At 39.2% G+C, this 16,067-nt stretch overlaps 1 long non-coding RNA gene across 1 annotated transcript in view; it reads left to right on the plus strand.

Moving 5' to 3' along the window:
* Positions 1-4,744: 4,744 nt before the first annotated feature.
* The window catches only part of LOC127568249 (uncharacterized), a 51,093-nt gene continuing 39,770 nt past the window's right edge, over positions 4,745-16,067 (plus strand). Inside the window, exon 1 of the long non-coding RNA XR_007955982.1 lies at positions 4,745-4,900. This is a non-coding gene — a long non-coding RNA (uncharacterized LOC127568249). The remainder of the gene's footprint in view (positions 4,901-16,067) is intronic.

Here is a 16,067-nt window from a genome sequence, read left to right on the forward strand (position 1 = left end):
ACAAAGAAACTAGATAAGCCCTTGAAAGGCAATATTGTACAGGGAAAACAGGACGGGAATGGGTCTTACAGGATTCCTCTACTAGAACCTTGCATTGACTCAGTGGGCTGAATGGCCTCCAATACCATGATTCTCTGATCCTATTAGAACACAAACACTGCACCATTTGAGGGCACTATTATGTTTGCTGTGAGAATTGGGTCAATTAGAAGGTGGGACAATTGATGTTAGGGGTGAGGAGGGATAGATCAGAAGAATCCCTGCAAGTCTTGTAGATCAGGTAACCCACTAGCCTGCTGGGACAGTAACTCAGTCCAAACTGATCAATTAAAGAAATGTTTAAATGTATGATTTTAACTTGCTCCATAAGTTATTTAGAAGGTCGTAACCTTTCCATAGCTGATGTGATTTTATTTAAAAGCATGGGTGATGAAAAGATGCCCACAAATGTTGAAAGTATTCCAGTGCCTGCCTCTGGTGCTAGTTCTAACTGCAACAGTTGGCATAGATATGTGGTGATCTTCCTGTTGAAATGCAGTGCCTTGCTGTCTGCAGAGGTTCAGGTGTGTGGGTAATCAGTTTATGAACATCTTCATGGGGTAAGACCTCTTATACTTTTGCCCTGTTCACCCTTTTCTTGCAGCTTTGCTCGCTTCTCTTTTCATCTGCAGGCATTGGAAGTGTAACCAGTAACTTGACCGTGCTCAGCAGATGTAAACAAGAAGATGCAGTGAAACCTTGTAACGTTACACAAATTTCCCTTTCCAAAATACCTAACAACAAAACAGTATCCAAAATAACTACATCTGTCTCAACAGCATGAGTCTAAAACAACAAACCAAAGATTTACCTCAAAGGTGAAGACACCCCTTTAAGTATTGTTCCTTCACTGCTCCCTTCATGAAATGGATTTAAGAGGAGACTTTCACACAGTTGCCTAATATAGGAAGGTGCCTGATTGAGAAGTAGTACCCTAATTGTACTATTAGAATTAAGCCTGTGTTTGGTCCAGAGAGTCACTTGGGTTGCCCATTTAGGACTCTGATCAGTCCAAGACTAAAACTGACAACATCAGGTATCTTCTTGAATTAAACTTGGGCAGCATCCATTATAAACCCTGAAATGATGTGAAGAGTGTGGCAACTTTTATGCCAAAGTGATTTCATTGTGTATATTTAAACAATTTATATCCTAAGAACATCCTAAAATATTTCACTGAGGTTCAAAATATAACCAAGTGCACAAGAACACAAGAAAATAGGAGCAGGAGCAGAAAATAGGTCCTACCCCGTGGTCCCTCAAGCCTGCCCCGCCGTTCAATATGATCATGCCTGATCCACACTGGCCTCAGCTCTCCTCTGTGTCTCTTTTCCCCCAATTCCCCCAACTTTCAAATGTGAATCTCCTTCCTTTTTAATTGATCCAGCATCCACCACGTTCTGAGGTAACAAACTCCAGAGGTTCACCATCCTCTGCGATAAAAAATTTCTACACACCTCCATTTTAAATGACTGGACCCTTTACTTATAACTGAGTCCCCTCATTCAAAGTCCCCTCATTTCTCAACATCTACCATGTTATGCCCTCTCAGGATCATATATATCTCAATAAGGTCACTCCTCATTCTTCTAAAGTGTGATTTGATGGCGTTATCATTGATTATAGTAGTGAAACATAGCTATGATGTGCAGAGAGCATGTCAAAGTCCAGTAAACAGCTATGTTGCAATTACCTTGTCAACCTTGCATATGTTTTCACTGTGACATCTCCCTCACTCTTCAGTAAAGTGTCTTTGGATCATTAACGTTCCTCTGAAGAGGCAGACATGGCTTCGGGTTATATTTTATCTGAGGATGTAGCACTCTGCTATTCAGCCAAGATTAACCATTCCTCTCCTAGAAGGTTCTCTGACACAGAGGTGAGAATGTGACTCAGTCAATTGGACACTCCATCATAGTGAAATCAAAGGAATCAAAAATTACATGGAATTCATAATAGGCAATAACCAACTTTATGACCCCTTATTACCGACTTTAACTCACTCCTGAAATTTAAAGTCACCCGCCATGTTTTTCATTTACACTATTGTGCTGAAGAAAAGTTTTTGGACTGAACTTTCCTCAAGAGTATCATACTCCAGTACAGGAAGTTCAACAAAAACCTCAAACTATGATTCTAATTTATTGTAGGTTATCTACTCACAGTGAACTTTGTATAACCAAATAAAATTTTATGTTAGTATGAGTAAGCAACTGCTTTAATACCTATGCAACTGCAACTGCTTTAATACCTATGTTTAGAATGCGAGCAAACTGCATCTATATTGTTATCCTATACCAGGGAGTGTAGGAAAACCATATAATCCCATTGTTTTCTTTAAGGAATGAACAACTTATCAGGAGTTTAACCCATTAGATGCATGTGAGGCTTTCCAGCAGCCAGTATACAGGGTGAATATTTTCTGTTGCAATCCCTAAGGAATGCCTCATTTTAAAGGATGCAAAATCTGTTTATGGGAATAACAGGTGACACTGAAATTGGTTTGAAAAAGTGAAGTAATAAGAAAAAAAGTTATAAGGTCTAATATTGGCCCGCTGTTCCCATGAAAAAGAAGTTTAATATCAAGTGAAATGTTAAATCACATCTTAAGACATTCAATGTTACATGGATGGGGTCAGTAAGATGCACTGGTCTACCTGGAATAATAGACCAGGAAAATAATTCAACCATGTCAAGGCTCACAGAACCTTTACAGAATCAATGCTCTTTTATGTAAACATCCTTAATCCAGTTTTGAATTATCTCAACAACATAGTGAGATTTCTTCCAATCTGAGTCACCAATTGCCAACTTCCTTATCCTGGGACTTCCACAGGTTCAAAGAAAGTTATGGCACAAAAGGAGGCCACTGGATTATGTACCCCTCGGGTTCCAGATTCTGCTGCCTAAAGATTCAAATTCTACGCTTCCTTCCCAGCATCTGGGTTGTTTCAACGAGGTAACCTCTCCTTCTTTGAAACTCCGATGAGAGTAGCCGAAACTTCCTCGGTCTCTCTTTATAGAATAATTCCCCACCCCCTGGTGTTGATCTAGTGAATCTCCATTGCAATAATTCTAAGGTAAGTGTATCCTTTCTTTGGTACAGGATCACATATGTAGCCTCACTAAAGTTCTGTACAATTTCATCAGAAGATCTTGTACGTCCCAACCCCCTTCCAATAAAGATCAACGTAACATTTATCCTTCCCCCCCTGCCCGCCCATTATAGAATCATAGTCATACAGCACAGAAACAGGCCCTTTAGCCCAACTGATCCATGCTGACATCTAAGCTCGTCCCATCTGCCTGCATTTGGCCCACATCCCCCTAAAACTTTCCTATCCATTTACCTGTCCAAGTACCTTTTAATTGCTTGCTTTATCTTTGTTCATACTTTCTCTGAACACACAAAGGCCCAAGTAAATAACAGCATTTATCTGCTCTTAGCAGTTTAAAAAACATTCCCATCGCTTCCTTTCAATCTGTTCACCCACATCTTCTGCTTTCTGCCCCTTAGTCTTTTTTTTATCCGGGCTTCTACTGTCCACTTAATTTCATGGACTATAACATCCGTTTTCAAGTCTATTGTGTGGTAACTTTTCCAATTAATTTTGTTCCATTTTATTGTCTTTAAAATTATCCTCATTGTAGATGTTAGGTTAACTGTGTCATGATCACAGTCTTTATTTTAAAAGGGAAACAAGAATATTTTTCTAAAATAAGTAATTGATAGTGTATAAATAGACTGAGACAAAAAAAGTCATGAAAATGGGCGATGAAAGTGAAGTGACGGGAAGCAAGACATGTTGCAGGGATTTTTTGCTGGAGGGAGGCAGATAAAGATGAGGGAGCGAGGACTATCATTGCCTGAAGTACATCACCAAAGACGAAAGCCACGTTGTAAATCAAAAAAAACTCCGGATGTTGGAAATCTGAAATAAAAACAGAAAGTGCTGAAAAATCTCATCAGGTCAGGCAGCACCTGAGTGTTCTCAATCTGAAATGCAATCTCTATTTCTCTTTCCACTAACGCTGCCTGACTTGCTGACTGTTTCGAGCATTTTCTATTTTTATTATAAATTGTAATGCGCTGCTCTATATTCATTTATTGATGTAAATAACCATGAGGTTTCCCCGTCCATTTGAAGTGCCAAAGTGAAACTAACGTTGAATTAAATTTTACAGCACACTGAACTTCTCGAAATAAAGTGTTTTGAATCTTCAAGTTAAAAGAATAAAAATTTGAGGAATAAAAACAAAATCCATGTCTACACAGGTCATTAAAAGATCGACATTTGTCTGTTTAGTGCTGGCAGTTTTGAGCATGAATGACAGCCCTGGCCGCCCACGCTGGGTGGGGTCCCTCCCGCTGACTCATAACCATTATCATCGATAAGAAGTCTCCACACATGCACACAGCAGGTGAAAGTTACAAAGCCTGGTGTACTTCACAGATCAGTAACCCAGTTCAAGAGCAAGGTGGGAGTTTGCAGACTCTGTTGTGATTCTGTCTCAGAGAAACTATTTATTGTTAGCAATCAATTCTCTGCTTCCACCTTCCCTCTCATTTCTTATCCCCTGATTAATCCACGTCAGGGTGGAGTTCTGACTTACTTTCTAAAAAAAACCATGAATGATCTGAGAAGGTTTATTCTTTCCAGCCACTAACCATGTCCCTGCCCTAAAAGGGGAGGAGGGAGGAGTTTTGGGAGGCTGCCCTTTTTAAAACAAAGTCATTTTTTTTCCTTTCAGAAGTTGAAAGCAGTTGACCACCAGATGGGATGTTGTAGCTATGAAGTAATGATGTCGAAATATGTTCCTGTTGAGCACGAGTCGTCTGGAGGGGAAGACCAGCTTGATTGTGAGTAACAATTCAAAACTCTTACAAACTCTTCCTACATGTAAATCCTTGTAGTCTAATCTACCCTGTTTTGAGACACATAAGTGCAAGGTCAGGTTTACTATGACTATCTGCATGTTATCTCTGAGGAATGTTTGTTAAAAAGGAGACTACTGCTAGCTATAATTTTGCCTTTGACTCACGTTAAAAGGACGTGTGTGTCTGTACAAATAAAATTGTGCTTGCTGCTGCATTTTGTTTTCAGTAATTTATTTCTGACAGATCAATTGATCAAAGATTCCTTATCACAGTATATTTATTGAATGGTCCATTCTTGCATGTCAGAGATCAGGGTTGTGAAGGCAGCAGTACATTTGAGACAAATGAGACGTGTACGTGTCTGATGGTGGCTTTAATATATGTAAAGAAACTACCTTTGTCTCTTCAAATATGGCTGAAGTGAACGTCAGAGCTTTTCGAAGGGAAACTTGTCTGAATATATATTTTACCTGAAACAAAGTTTTGCCTTTCTTAATGTTTTTGTTAACACTTTCCATGCCTTGACCTAGTTATACAGATGCACTTAGTACACAGTCAGTGTCTCAAGTTATGAATCTCTTACCCGCTAAATGTTGCTTTTGACTATTGAACAAAAATCAAAGTATGTTCATTAGAAGTTTTTATCCTTATTAAAAACAAGTACACTGACATAAATTAGTGTCTTTGGTCTGGATAATTTTGTGCATTTAAAGCTAAATTTCGGTAAGACTGGTTGAAATTGGACAAAGTTTTGGTTGGGACTACTGTATACGCCTGACACTGTTCGTCATTCTGGCACTTGGTAAATAGATCAAAACTCCCCTGCTTGGTTTAACCCCTTGCAAATTGTATTTACCTGTGTCTATTGATGGTATTCAACCAAGTTCTTTTGACCTCTGTGAAATGTTTTGAGATATTGCCATTCGCATGTAGGGTACTGAATTAACATGAGTCTACTGCGGAGCAATGATAAAAGGATGACTTCTTACACCCGCCAATTTTGTTTTCCTGAAGAAGTTATTATCAATGCTGGAAATTGGGCACAATCCATCTTTTCACTTTTATAAACTTTCTGACTGAATTACTCAAATTTGCTTTGCATGGGGTTATGATTTTGCCCCTTTTGCTGTAATTTACAGTCTAATCTCATTGTTATAAATTTACGAGAATGGCAAAAAGCAGTGTGTTCCCAGAGAAGGGGTAGGTTTGATGCCCTCCTAGTTGTAATGGAGTTTCAACATGGACCAAGGTAACAGGATGTTATAACGAGGTTTTCGCTGTAACTTAATTACATCTGTTTTATTCAGTCCTAACCTATGAAGAAAAAGAGAAGAGGAGAGAGAGAAAAAGAGAGAGAGAGAAACAGGAGGACAGACAGTATGTGGGAAGTAGTGTTTGTATTATTAAGCATGAGGCAAAAAAGAATCCTGCCTTAGAATTAGTCTTCAAGGAAAAAATACACAAAATAATAAAATAGTTCCTATTTCACGTGTACTTGGTGCTAAATGTAGACTCTGTATTTTCCCCTTCAAAGAACTTCCTGTTTGCCAAAGCCTGTAGCCCTCTTTCCATAATTCTAAATGAAGTTTCATTATACCCAGCACATTTTTTCATGATTCATGCTCAGGATGTAAAGATTCAAAGATATAAATTCACACGTCAATTACCATAACATATTTCAGCTCCGATTTATTTTTCCTTACTCCATCACCCTCTTCCATCATTGCCGATCTTCCCACTCCACCAGCTCCATTTTGCATATTACTGTTAAATGTTGATGGAAAATAATTGATGCTGACTTGTGACCAGTTCCTAAATTAAATCTCAAACTTGCATATATTTTTCACTGAAAATAGATGCAAATTTGAAGCCTTCTGCTAAAATAAATTCCGTATAATCTGCTGTGCTTGGATCAGGAGCAGAGGGACTCCACTCCTGTGCGCAGTCAGGAAGAAACTGTTATCTGGATTTTTTAAATATGCTTGTCACGAGTCTTTGCTTTTTGCAGACTTGTATATATTTGGACTGACAGGTTTATGTGAGAGAAGAGCTATGTTCGCTCCACTGACCTCCTGAGAGGTACAGACCCAGATGTTAATTAAGCTGTTCACTCATTCTTCTATAGAAGCAATGAAATGGCATCCTTGTGGTATTCCAAATACACAGAGTTAGTCGTGAGCAAAGCTTAGTGGTATCATTAGAGGGAAAGGTACTATGGAAGGGTCTATTTGGGTGGAAGCACTTACTGAAAATGTAATGTCTGTATTGGCTGTCACATTCACTTACGGTTTTATAAATAAAGGGAGATTTAGAATGGAGTCTGAGTTTCCCTGTCCTATATAAAAAAACAAAAGGACGTATATCGCGGCCACAAAAAGACGGTATGGAGTACCCATTAAATGGTGTATTTGAAAAGATAGCTTTATGTGAACTTCTTTTAGACTAAGGGCTAGTGTATAGTATTCTCTCTTCAGAAACTCATTGTTGATACCTGCTCAGGTGAAGGGCCCAATCCTTCATTGAAACAAATTCATTTGTTGTAAGTATTTTATTCTGCTTTTGTGCAATATTTTATTCCTCAATATTGGGAATTTATAAGAAACCTATCCTGCTGCTTCTGCAAAATTTTCTGATAGACTTTGCAAATTCAAGCATACTTTCATTTTCTGGAGAATTTTTTCTTTCCCATTTTATGGGTGTAAAAATATAACTCAAAAGGACTCCAAACTCCTGAAGTTCCAAACCTCTACCTCATCAAAGAATTGCTCTCTTATGTTGTTTTTTCTTGACAATCAACCCAATACACTCATTTGCCATTCTCAAGTAAACATATGAATCACACTTAAGCATCTGAGATGGCCATTGAGTATTTTAAAAAATATCTGCATGAAAACCTGAAAGCTTTTGTTTTGCAAATCTCTCAAGTGAAGTGTTCTGCAGTAGAACAGAGAAATCCAGAGAGTACATCTTGGCTGATAGTATTTTGTTTCACTGCAAAACCTTCGCACATTGTTTGCCTTTGGTGAAGAAATGCTACTGCAGCATGTGACAGAGCTAATCCCAGAAATTTTTTCCATTTCCTTCCCTTGCCTGATTAGCATGAGTGCTGTGAGCGTGTGCTCCATCTTGTTTTAGTGATTTTATCTGGATCCTTACTGGACCCTTTGTTGATCTGGGTGAAGAGTCTAACCTACAGTCTGGTGAAATATGGCACTTGTGCGTGAATGCACTGTGCCACTGGGTGTTAGAATAAGCAGTTTCCCCACCATGATTCTCCGTAACGTCCATTTCAAATTCAGCCTGGTCCACACGAGATGGTGAAACTTTAGCGCCCTCAAGCTCCTCCCAGCAGCTATCCAGTAGACCCATTTACACAGTCACAGGAACGGGCTTCCTTGCTGACCTTCAAACTGCCAAGGGAGTGCAACAAGAATAGAAGGGGTGTAAGGTAGATGAAACCCATTGCATAAATAAATCTGCTGTGAAAGAAAAGCAATGATTCAACCGTGTGTTAGTACTCATTTATTTACTAGTTGATAGAACCAATTAACTATATGCTCAGTTTGAATGAGCCTGTACGGATCAGTGGTTGGTGGATTCTGAATGTGCATAATTGGCCTTAACTGAGAGAAAACATCACAGCAAAAGGAAAATGCAGCTGTAATTGTCCTAGTAAAGGAAGCAGACACCCATATCCCATGGGGCTGTAAAATGGCTCCTGTGGAGGAGAAATCAAGGGAGGCAAAATTTAGATAAAACACTACAGGACTGTGACACTTCCAGCGTCCGTCTTCCATCTACAGCAAGCTTATGGTATTTAAATTTCCGTGTGGTCAAACTTCCAGAGGCCATGCAATCATTAGGGAGACTGTAGTCACAAAAATAATCAGTCCTGAATCTACGCACTTCACATTATGCTTTGTTTTATTGTAGAATCTAATTGTTCCCAAAATGGTGACAGGAAATGGAATTTTACTCCACGTCAGTGCTGCCATGGATATTAATGTCAGCCCTTGTAAATCTGATCCGAGAAATTATTATCTGGCCTCTACTTGTTCCTACACCTGGCTGAAGCCTCCCATATGCACATTTAGTTTTGTGGAACATTTTTGTATCTCTTTGCCATATGTACTGTGTGTAGTTCAAATCTGGAAGTTATTAAAATATCCAGGTTAATGTACACTGTCCTCTGCAGGTCGCACATCCAGTGGTGATCTGTACTCACTAATTCCCGCACTCAATCTGCACCCACTTACTATGTTCCGCAAATATTCTGTCCTATTACCCACATGTGATCTGTACTCACTTCTACCCACAAATGGAGTTAATTCCAACTTTGGGTGATAGTCTAAAGTGAATGATGGTGAAATGGCAACTTATTTTACATCACTGGAAATCTTTGACCTATTAAACATTTCAACTTTTTAAAAATATTCCAATATCCAATTTATGTTAAAAAAAAAGACATAATAAAAGCTGACAACTCATTGTTGAATGGATGAAAAGTTGAGACATCACCTAGTTTTATTAGGGGAAAGGCAAGAGCCTTTACCTGGTTTCAAAGTCAAGGTGATGCTACAACTGAAAGCCAAAGGGGGATTCACACCAGGGCTTGTTCTCAGAGAGCTGACAGCAGAAGAGACTTCGTTTCAACATTCCTTTCAAGAACAACAATAAATCGCCATTCCTTTGATGAGTTATGATTAATACTCGCAGCAATATAAGGATAAATCTTCGGTTTAAGTTGTGAAGAAATACATCTTTCATTTGATATATAGTTCATTTCAGAATATTATGTTGCATTAATCCCGTAAGTAAGCATGTAGCAAACTTTATGACTTTCAGCTTAAGCTCTCCTTTTTGGCATGTTTAACTGGTGGCGGGAAGCTGGTGGGAGTGGGTGGCAATCTCATGCAGGAATGTGAGTTGGAGGCCCACCAGCATTTAGCAACTGTGCCTCATTTGAATGGTCATTTGTTTGGCTGTTTCCAGCACTCTGACCAGAAACCCCACATTACAGTCCCCTGGATTCTGACCAGAAAACCTTTTCAGCAGTCCCTTGCGTCCCACCTCCCTAAACTACATCGCTAACACATACAACTTACAAACTTTGACGTTAAGGTAAGATGCTGTTTCATTAGTGTTTGTATAGGTGAAAAGAACAGCCATATTTAGGAAACTCAACAATTCAGCACTTATACAGCAAATACAATGCTGTAAGAAACAGAACTCTAAAATGATAATCTTACAAAATCGTTGTAATTGACAATCATAAAGAAATATAAGGAAGCTGTAAGGACTATTAAATGTTGACACTCTTTTTGAAGGAACTGCATGTGATTTAAACTAAACTGCAGACAATCATCAATAAAAATGTCAATAAAACATGTTTTAAAATTAAAATTGCAGAAGTTTATATTGTTTACGAGTTCCATTTGTCAGTACTTGTGAATCTGACAGTTGTAAAATCCTTTTTTTATATTTGAATGGTAATCCTTGTATTATGTTCAACAAATATTTTTTCTGTATAACTTGAATATTGTAATGGATACCAGGCTGAATTTGATGCAATTTGATACAAAGCATCCAGGCCTTAAGCCAGCCACGCAGACTCCCAGATACGAGTGCCACCCACCTTTAAACAGCACGACTAGTGTTATACCGACTATAAAAGCTGCAATGTCTTCAAAGAATCATTCAGAGCTGTCTTTTCATTGATTCTCAATATTGCAGTTTGAGTAATTATCATACTAGCAAGTTGTTTCCTTGTTATCCTAATTGTTCTGTCACTTTTAATTCCAATGCAGTAACATTCTGTATTTACATTACCATTTCCTATCATTTTTCTTCATATATACATTTTGAGCTGCTAAATTTCTACCTTCAAACCTGCTTTTGTAACTGCTCTGCATGTCAGTGGTCTTGGAGAATTTATGAACATGGAATGTATCCAAAGTCTCCACAAGCAGGAAAAATGTATCATGATGGTATTGTTAGGGAACTTGTCAGATACAGGACCAGACAGACTAGATAACTAGGAGACACAAGAGACTGCAGATGCTGGAATTGGGAACAAAAGATAAACCGCAGGAGGAACTCAGAGGGTTGAGCAGCATTATTGAGCGGATCGGAATGGTTGACATTTCAGGTCAAGACCCTGCATCAGAACTGAGAGTGGAGAGGGAAGATAATGGTATAAAGGGGAGAGGGATGGGACAGGGGCCGGTAGGTTATAAGTGGAGCAAGTAGGGGTGAGGGATAATGGGCAGAAGGAGTCAGGTAAGAGAGGGAGAGAGACACAGTCAGGTAAGAGAGGGAGAGAGACACAGTCAGGTAGATGATTGATGGAAGCAAACAAGGGAAAAAAGGGGCAGATGGAGTCAAGTGGCTTGGAAAAAGGAGGACGAAGTTGGAAACAGAGCCTGGAGGGTGATAAGTGGGAACACAAAGGCTACAGGTGCTGGAGTCTGATAAATAAGGAAGGTAATAATCTGAAACAATTAAGGGAGAGATGAAAGGCAGATGGAACCAGATGAGCGAGGAGATCCGGTGGGTGAAGTGTGTAGATAGTAGATGGATGGAACCAGGAGGGGGAGGGGGACAAAATTAAGTGATGAGTGGGGCTGGAGGGTATGTATGGGAAAGGAATAAAAAATGGGAGGACCACAGGTAGATTGGAAGGAGAGAGAGAGGGGAGATAATGGTTACCTGAAATTGGAAAATTCAATGTTCTTTCCATTGGGTTGTAGACTACCCCATTGGAGTACGAGTTGTTCTTCTTCTAGTTTGTGTTGGTACTCATCCTGGCGGTGGAAAAGGCCATGGACAGACAGGTTGGCATGGGACTGGGAAGGAGAGTTGAAATGGCATCCAACCAGGGGCTCGGGATGGCCATTTTGGGGAGAGAGAAAAGGTGGTCTGCAAAACAGTAGCCTAGTCTGCACTATGTCTCTCCGATGTAGGGGAGGCCACATCGTGAGCACCGAATGCAATAGACGAGGTTGGAAGAGGTGCACATGAATCTTTGCCTCACCCTGGAAGGGTTGTTTAGGTCCCTGGATGGTGGTGAGGGAGGAGGCGTAGGAACAAGTGTTGCAATTCCTACAGTTGCAGGAAAAAGTGCTAGGGGTCAAGGAGAGGGTGGGTGGGGTGGGATGAGCAAACCAGGGAGTCACGGAGAGAGTGGTCCCTGCGGAAGGTGGAAAGAGGTGGGGAGGATGTAGCTAGTGGTGGGATCCCATTGTGGCTGGTGGAATGGATGGCTAGATGCAGGGTGGATGCTCCCAATTCCTGGGGAGTCCAGAACCAGAGATTAGAGCCACTTAGAGCCAAGGTCAGGAGAAATTTCTTCACCTAGAGCATAGTAAACCTGTGGAATTCTCTACCCACAGAAGGCAGGGGAGACCAGAACATTAAACATGCACAAGAAAGAGATAAATGCTAAAGGGATCAAGGAACATGGGGAGAAGGCCTATGATACTGAAGTGGATGATCAGCCATGATCATATTGGGACAGATCTGAAGGGCCGAATGGCCTACTCCTGCTTCTATTCTCTACATTTCTATATCTCTATACTTGTTGAGAAAAATAAATCAATGCTTTAATGGCCTTTAGGTAACAGAATCCATACATTTGTGAAAGAAAATTGAAACCAAAAGGTTATTTTATCTTGTCTGACACTGACAGTCCCACATGTCTCACTTTAATTTTAGTGCCGACCTTTTGCACAAAGAGTATAGACCAGATAAATGATGGTTATAATACATGGAGGGAAAATTTGTGCAAAATGTTTGAAAATAGCAATTAGAAATGCTGTAACTTGAAATATCTCAAGGATACATGGAGTCTCCTCTATTTGTGTCTCACTAACTGTTCTGGCTTCAGATCAACGAAGCTTTTGACTGGAAAATCACTAAAATTTGCTTTACTTTTTGTAATTGAAAAATATTCAAACCCACTATATTCAAAAAAAGAACCAATGAGAGAGATATGACCGTTGGCAACAAGTACAATTAAAATAGTTACTGTGTTCCTATAGAATGCAAGAAGAAATGCCCTTTTTTAAATACATCAACCACTCCAAAGTGGCTCATGACAGATGCTATGTACTTGTAGGTGATAACAACATTTACTGAACAGCTGAAAATTTACCCCTGCCTGGTAGATTCCAGCTTATAGATGCCTTATCCTAGTTCATATATCCATGAGACATTCTTCCTGCATAATCGTCACTTGTATATCATTTCAAATGGGTAAAGAATCTGTAAAGTGCATTGCATGTGTCAAACATTTGGGAGCACTGGACTGAAGAGTCATCCTTACATGTAATCTATTTGATTATGTAAATATGGAATGTAATTTATGGTCTGAGGGACTGCCCTCCTACACTAGGATCTTGTTCTTACCAACAGGTATTATTGCACCACTGTTAGCTCTTGAAAATACAAATTCATTAAAATAAAGCTATATCATAGATGTCAAAATTTTTTTGCATACATAGGTTCTCATAAGGATAAATAAAATCATGGTTTTAGCAAGAAAAGTAATTGAATTACGCATGGAATATAATGGATAACTTCCTATTGCTTTATCTATTTTAAGAGTAAATAAGACACAGTCTTGTACTAATGCATGGAGGTCAAATCCAAAAAAAGCAAAAGTGAACAGTTAAGTAGCACATCATCAGAATGATGCACAGGCTTTTGTTGAATCAAGTGCTAAGCAGTGGCATCAATGAGAAGTGGAAGAAATGGGTAGGGACATGCAAGATTAGTGGGCCTTCTGATTCTAAGGTTTTAGCTGTTTTCCTGGATTCAGGTCACAAAATGTGGTGAAATCTGTTAAAAGTGATTATGCACTTTTTGGAAGAAAATATTCAGAAATTTCATAACTCACATCACAGCAAAACAATTTTAGAAGGAGCGGAATCAAATGCTTAAGAATATAAAAAATGTTTCCATTGAATTCCCCATTGCATTTATTGGTAACTGGTGATTGCCTTATGCTTATAACCACTTGTTTTGATTTCCCCTTTATTTACACTGTTTCTACTTTATCAATTCTACTTTATCAAATACCTATTCACAACAATTAATACTCCACTAAACAGTAAACAATAAAGTAATAGCATCACAATTCAAGGTCACTAGAGCTATCCAAGACCATCAGAAGAAAACGGTTGTAGGATTTTTCAAAATAGGTATTAGCAAAATAGCAGTTTATTTAACTCCCTGCCCAATTGTCTTTTACTTTAATCCGAAGATGAATTTGAACCAAGATATCACCTACTTGCCAAGGACCAAAAATAAATGTAGCTAAGCTGGGTCAGTTGATTCATCTCATCTCATACATCAAGAATATCATACTTAAATAAAAACTCAGTAAGTTAGGCAGCATTTGAGGAGAGAGAAACGGAGTCAATGACTTTTCATAAAGGTTCTAATGAAAGGTCACCTACCTGAAACCTCAGCTATTTCTTTCTCCACAGCTGCTGCCTGATCTGGAGTGTATTTCTAGTATTTTCTGTTTCTATTTCTGATTTCCAGCATCTGTTTTACTGGGAAATCATACTGCTCCCCTTATTGCAGCCTTCCGTAGTTCAATCTGTTCTTATCTCCAGTGCTTTAGACTGCAAGCCAGTTCCAAACTTGAAGAACATATTTGGCACTAATCTGCCTTTTACCATTTTAAGCCTGTGTTCTCCAGACTAAAATTGCCAAAGCTAAAGTTGTTCCTCTGGGGTTACTTTCTGAATGCTATGTTAAATCATAAATCATGAACAATAAGGCCCACAAATATCATCTCCTTGGATTGTTGAAGAGTCAAAAGAGATAATTTTCATCAAAGGCTGAGACGGAGCAAGCAGTGAGCTTCCCAATTGCACAGAACTTCCCAGTGTCCTCAAATTGACTTTCTATTGATGGGACAGAGCACAAGAAATCTGGTGGCTTCTCCATTCTGCTAAGCTAAATGTTGGAGGCTCAAGGCAGGGAGGCAAGGGGCAACTATAGAGTAGGATGTTTGTGCAACCAGAAGAGGCATTCATGTTCCTCCGTATACTACAGTAATAATTAAAAGACTATAAATGTACAGCTTATGCACACTACATACGATGGTGGTTCCTTTAGGGTCTGCAGGTTAGCCCAGTCTGCACATATCACCAATGAGCAAACAATGGCCAAAACACTGGTGCCTGAAAGTGGTACTAGGATCTCATGTATGGCATAAGATGTGAGAGAATAGGTTACAGGGAAATAGATGGTGAAATAGGATTGCTCTGAGAGCCAGCTTAGACTCAGTGGGCAGAATGACCTCCTTCTTTATCATTAGGAAATATAAATATAGTCACTTGCATATGTTAATAAGAAAGCTGCCAGAAAGAGGTGTCCATGTGGCTACATCTTGGAAGTGAAGGAGGAGCTGATCAGAGGCATGAGTATGAACAGGTGGAAAGGTTAGTGCTGAGGTTTTTTAGAATGTAACCAATGATGTCCTGTCTGATGGACGCAATAAAACAAAACCCCTAGATTTCTTGATCCTTTCTCCAGACTTTATTCCAGAAAACTTGCATTCTGTAATCTAAAGACGTGGCTAGATGACAGTCTCATGATTCATAGCTTTCATCTGAACTCAAAGTGCATCTTTACCTTTGAAACTGCATTCTGGCCATTGATATTGTGCATGTGATTTACTACTTGTTCTTCAACATTGGTTCTAGAGCTGTTCTCTTTCACATTTCTGATTTCCAGCATCTGTTTTACTGGGAAATCATACAGAACCCATCTGTATGGATCTGACCTCAGCACACCTCCATCTTCCTGGAGCATATAGAATTTGTGCAAAAGGATTAATTATCACAATGTGCTTTCAGTTACTTTACTTGGAAGTCATATTGTGCAAGTAAATATTGTGAGTTTATAGACTAACAGCAGTGTCCACAGTATATACATCCTTCTGCAGCTCCTCCTTCAAAGAATTATAGCGGTACTCTGGGAGGGCTGCAAATGAGGAAAGGTGGATCAACTGCACGCTGTATACCCGAGTTGATAACATTGATTTTGACTTGGTTCACAAAGGATGGCCAACCCACTCTCCTTTGTTTCATGCCTTTACGGATGTCAGATTTTACTGCTAATGTATGCAGAGAAA

The sequence above is a fragment of the Pristis pectinata genome, chromosome 3 (genome assembly GCF_009764475.1).
Source record: "Pristis pectinata isolate sPriPec2 chromosome 3, sPriPec2.1.pri, whole genome shotgun sequence".
In the NCBI taxonomy this organism is placed as follows: domain Eukaryota; kingdom Metazoa; phylum Chordata; class Chondrichthyes; order Rhinopristiformes; family Pristidae; genus Pristis; species Pristis pectinata.